This window comes from Gossypium hirsutum, chromosome A01, assembly GCF_007990345.1.
Source record: "Gossypium hirsutum isolate 1008001.06 chromosome A01, Gossypium_hirsutum_v2.1, whole genome shotgun sequence".
NCBI lineage: Eukaryota > Viridiplantae > Streptophyta > Magnoliopsida > Malvales > Malvaceae > Gossypium > Gossypium hirsutum.
This window is the reverse complement of record NC_053424.1, coordinates 15249286-15255199: the sequence shown is the minus strand read 5'-3', so window position 1 is coordinate 15255199 and position 5914 is coordinate 15249286. Positions and strand designations below refer to the sequence as shown.

At 38.3% G+C, this 5914-nt stretch overlaps 1 non-coding gene across 1 annotated transcript; it reads left to right on the top strand.

Moving 5' to 3' along the window:
• Window positions 1–3560: 3560 nt before the first annotated feature.
• LOC121206585 (small nucleolar RNA R71) lies at window positions 3561–3667 on the top strand. The gene has a single exon (XR_005901654.1). It is a non-coding gene; the product is annotated as a small nucleolar RNA R71 (small nucleolar RNA).
• Window positions 3668–5914: the final 2247 nt, after the last annotated feature.

The window sequence follows — 5914 nt, the reverse complement described above, 5'->3', positions numbered from 1 at the left end:
TGTCCTCAAGCAAAATTCTCAACTCATAATCAAAATAAATTCTTCTCAACTGATAATTCCTATCGATAATATCTCAAAATAATCCATAAACAATCATACATTGAGAATTCAACTAAAAGAACATAAAAGTTTCAAACACTCCAAGTTGAGTATTTAATCATGCAAACATAGGTGTCTCTCTTCATCTAAGTAATTACCTTTGATTCAGAATATCACAGATTTTCACATCCTCACTAAAGATTCACTCAAATCACTTGAGTGTTTAAGGACGATAAACGAAGCACTAATAGTCAATAAGGAAAAGTTATTACCATAGGCTTGCATGAAAATCAAATCTCCACCACTATAATTTAAGATGATACATCAATCAAAAGGTCTTTAGAGGGTTGTAATGAGGTTTGGTTAGGGGATGTGGTCACAAGCTGAAAGAAAGGGTTAGAATCGAGATTGAATTGAAAAATTACCTAACTAGAAAAAGACTTAATCATCACTTGCATACAACAGAGCTTCTTCTCAGACTAAAGAATTTAACTTCTAAAGCTTTCAAACAAAAGATCACTACTAATATGTATACATGTTTTTTTTTGTAAGAACAAGTTAAATTACAGAGTAGAATAAAACATAGCTAAGCAACTATTTCAATTTAAATCTCGACAAAAATGGGGCTTAAATTAATTTAAGGGATTTCAACAATAATGGGTTAAAGGTTAATATTAAGGGTAATACAAGAAATGGCTTGTTAGACTCAAGGGGGTTCACTAGGTGTTAATTGTGGAGGTAGGCTTTTCATGGCATGAGTGGGTTAATCCTAAGTGCCTTAATCATTTTGACATATCAAATCAAATGGTGTGGTCTCGACATGCATAATCAAGCAAGTTCTAGAATAATAGTTCAATACTGACACCCTCAATGCAATAATAAAAGAGAGCATGAAAGAATTAATAGATGCTCAAAAGGCTCAAAAATCTCAGAAAAATTATGGCTTTTGATGTTTAAAACTTGTGAATCCCAATTCAAAGTAGTACCTAAATTTTGGGGAAATAACCCAAAGTTTTAAATTCTTAAAAATCAACTTATCGTGCTTGATTCTCTAATGTCTTAAAGTTTAAACAATCAATGCATAAATGCCTATGTTTTAATTCAAGATATATCAATCAAAATCATAAATCAACTAAAATTTATCTTAAATATGATATGAAAGCTTTTTAAAAGAACAAGGCAGTCATTCAGGGATTTTTTTGATAATAAATAAATATCCCCCACACTTAAGATGTACATTGCCCTCAAAGTACAAAGATAGATATTAAATAAAAATAAGATAGGAGGAGAAGTGAAACTTCCTGTATGATGAATTCCTCGAACTGGAGTTCTGGAAAGTAATCGGTTCGAGAGTGGAGGAGGATACTCCGGCGGTCGTAGAGGTTCATTAGGCCATAAGTCCTGCGCCAAAAGAATATTATATCTAGTGGCAGCTATGGTCGTGGTCGATCAGGACATTGCAGTCGTAGAGAACCTTTCCCGGTAGAGTTTTAGTTCCTTTTGTGATGATGAGATTGAGAGCTCTATATAACTGTGATAAAATCAGGAACTTTTTAGGGGATGTTAGGAAGAATAATTACTAAAAAATGAATAATCAAAATTAATAAAAAATAAAATTTCTAAAATCTAATAATAATAATAATAAATAAAAATAAAATAAAAAATAGTTTTAATAAAAATTAAAAGCATAAAATGAATAAATGTTTTTAAACATCTTCATCGCTGGATGGTTCGCGAGGTGGGACTGGCGATGAGATGTGGAGGTGCTGGCAAATCTGCTATAGAGTAGCATCAATGTTGTTAAAACATTTGAAACACTGTTGCTCGAATCGAGTGAGGCACTCAGAGATGTTAGCATATGAAGCCGCCGCATGAACTGGACGAGAGGGTGGTGGTGGCTAAGTCGGTGAGTCTTCGTGTTGTAGGAGGACATCATTAGGAATGTCCTCGTAGGCCGCCTCTTTGGTAGATTGGGCGAGGTGATACTGGGGAGGGTAGTTTTCTCAGCGCCTCTCGATCATCCTCATGCTAAGCATGCTCGAGATGTCTTGTGGAGACATCTAGCCGATGAGGGTGAGAGATGATTCTTGGGCCGCGGTGTTGAGGAGCCCAAAGTGTCGCGGTAGTCGAGTCACGTAGGGGCCAATGGAGACGACCCCCTTCCGATGCCGCTCCGTCTGGTGCTGAATCGTAAGGTCGATGAAATAGGCAAGGTCGATAACGTGCCCGTGCGACATGCACCATAAAAAGTAGGCGTCATGAGTGTTGACGACGCCAGTGCTCTCTCACCTTTCTGTAATCGTGTGAGCCAAAATGGCATGTAGGTATCTCAGGAATGGTGGGAGAACTGATGCCTTGGAGTGGCTAGGATTGTAGGAGGTTCTACCAGGGGCCAAAGTGTGCCAGCACTTCGAGGGAGAGAAATGTATATAGCGAGTGAAAGCATCTAAGTTATTCTCTTCCTTTAACTCCCCCGTATATAAACCCAATGCTGTACCAAATTCTGGGACGCTGAGCTGGAGGACTAATCCACCTAGGCGAAATTGCATGCTTCAATAAATGGTAAGTTAATATGTAATTTTTTTAAGAGTTTAAGGAATTTACCAAATTGTTCATCTGAGCGGTCTTTCTTTGTCGCGTTGGGGTATGGCACATGAGGTTTATATTCGACATTCACTGTTTTGTTTTTATTGTTATCTACCTCACCTTTACCTTTGCTTACCATAGTTTCTTGCCTCGGTTCTGGTTCAGGCTTAACAACTCCTTCTTCATCTTGAGTATTAATTGCGTTGAGCTGTTCCCTTGGGTTGGGTTCAGTGTTACTTGGCAAACTTCCTTGTGGTCGTTCGGAGATTAATTTGGAAAGCTGGCCTATCTGAGTTTCGAGCCCTTGGATTCATGCTTGTTGATTCTTAAGTGCTGTCTCGGTGTTCTGGAAATGAGTTTCTGACACCGAAATAAACTTTGAGAGCATCTCTTCAAGGTTCGACTTTTTTTCCTGTTGGTAAGGCGGTTGTTGGTAGCCTGGAGGTGGTTGTGGTCTTTGATTTCCTTGACCTCCCCATGAGAAATTGGGGTGGTTCCTCCAACCTGCATTGTAAGTGTTAGTATATGGATTGTTTAGAGGTCGAGGATTATTACCCATGTAATTTAATTAGTCATTATCCATGTTGTGGCCATAAGGTTGGTATTCTGAATGGCTTGTTCCACCACCACTTACTTCGCACTGCATCACTGGGTGAACCTGTGAAGAACTAAGAAAACCATCAATCTTTTTATTTAAGAGTTCTACCTGATTAGAAAGCATGGTGACCGAATCGACATTATAAACGCTGGCTGTTTTCATTGGCTTTGTCCTCATGACTTGCCACTGATAGTTATTCCGTGACATCTCCTCAATAAACTCATAGGCATCTTCAAGTGTTTTATTATTGATGGTTCCGCCAGCAACTGCGTCAACCATTTGTCGAGTCGAAGGATTCAAACCATTGTGGAATGTTTGTACTTGGAGCCAAAGTAGTAAGCCATGGTGAGGGCACCTTCTCAAAAGATCCTTGTATCTGTCCCATGCATCGTAGAGTGTTTCTAAATCCATCTGCACAAAAGAACAGATATCATTAGGTAATTTAGCCATTTTTGCCGGCGGAAAATATTTTAGTAAAAATTTTTCGGTCATTTGTTCCCAAGTAGTAATTGACCCTCGTGGTAACGAGTTCAACCACTGTTTAGCTTTGTTCCTCAATGAAAAAGGGAATAACTGAAGACGAATGGCATCATCAGAGACACCATTAATTTTAAATGTATAGCATAGTTTCAAGAAGTTGGCTAAATGAGCGTTAGGATCCTTATCCTGCAAACCATCAAACTGAACAAATTGCTGTATCATTTGAATAGTGTTAGGTTTTAATTCAAAAGTATTTGCAGCTACAGCAGGTCTAACTATGCTCGATTCAGTTCCTATTAAAGAAGGTTTAGTATAATCATACATAGTGTGTGGAGCAGGATTTTGATTAACCGCAACTGCATGAGGTAGCTGATTGCCATGGTTTTCAGCCATCTCTTCGGTTGAGGGTTGAGTATCGTCTTCTTGCTCGTTCTCTGTGTATCGTAAGCTTCGCCTTATTTCTCTTTGGTTTTTGCGTACTGTGCAATCAATTTCTTCGTCAAAAAGTAGTGGTCCTTACGGGTTTCTTCTAGTCATAAACTATAAAAACCTGCCAAGAAAATGAAAAAGTAAATTAATAAGTAATAATAATAATTAAATTAAATTAAATTGTAAAAAATAATAAATGGCTAAAGTAATAAAAATTGAGCGTTCCTAATATCTTAGTTCCCCGGCAACGGCGCCAAAAACTTGATCGCGAGGTTTTGTGATATGTTTTAAATATTTATAATTATTCGTTCTTGAACTAACTATTATCGCGATGTAGGCAAGTGTACCTATCGAACAGTAGTATAGTTTTAACAAGACCAGATTGTCGAACCCAAAGGAACTAAAAATACTAGTAATGACTGTCTTTTTATTATTTAGCCTAAGAATAAAGATGGTTTGATTTAACTAACTAATTATCTAAACTAAGAACTCACAGAGAATAGAATTGGGGAATTGCTTTAGGGAGAATCAATTGAATGAAGGCAATACCTAAGGAAAAGTCCACCTAGACTTTACTTGTTATTCTGGCTCCGAATCGGACGATTTATTCATTTAACTTGTTCCGTAGAGATCCCTAAGTTATGTTATTATCCCTATTCAAGACTAGTAACGTCTAATCCCTAGATTGAATAATTAAGACTTTTTTCTAATTAACACTCTGGGGTTGCATTAGCTCGATCTATGGATCCCCTTATTAGGTTTCACCCTAATCCGGCAAAATCTTGTCACCCTATGTCTAGACACGCAATCAAGTCCGCTTAATTATGACAAATGTACTCTTAGACAGGGTCTATTCCTCCTCTGAATAAGAGCTTATCTTGCATCAGTATCCTGGGATATCAAAACAAGAATTAAGAACACATAATTAAGAACAAGTTAAATATTTATCATACAATTCAGAAAATAATAACAAGATTCATCTTAGGTTTCATTCCCCTTAGGTATTTAAGGGATTTAGTTCATAACTAAATAAGAAAACATCTCAGAATAATAAAGAATACAAAACATAAAGAAAACCCAAAACTCTTGAAGGGGGAATCGAGGAGAGATCTTTAGTCTTGATGGTGAATCCGACTCTTAAGATGGATCAATCGGCTTCCTTGGAGTAATTCCTTACCCCCTACTCTGTGTGTCTCTTTTCTTCTTCCTCTAAGGTGTATTTATAGGATTTGGAATGCCTAAAAGCCCTCAAAATTAGCTTTTTTCGAATTGGACTCAACTTGGGCTCGGTAGGGACACGCCCGTGTACGATTACTTCAGGCCGTGCTCGAGCCTGCCAAATTGACACGGCCGTGTGATCTGCCCGTGTGAGGAGGTCCAGGCCGTGTTGATTTCATACTTTGGCCCATTTTCTCCGTTTTTGGCCCGTTTCTCATTACTTTCGCTCTCCTATGCTCTCCAAAGTATAAAACATGAAATTAAAGCATTAGGAGCATCAAATTCACCAATTCTAATGGAAAATCATCCATAAAATGCGGCCCAAGAATCATCCCTCACTCTCATCGGCCAAATGTCTCCACAAGGTATCTCGAGCATGCTTAGCATGAGGATGATCGAGAGGCACCGAGGAACCTACCTTCCCCAGTATCATCTCGCCCAATCTACCGAGGAGGAGGCCTACGAGGACATTCCTGATGATGTCCCCCCACAGCATGAGGACCCACTGACTCAGCTAGCACCATTCTCTCGTCCAGTTCATGCGGTGGCTTCATATATTGCCAT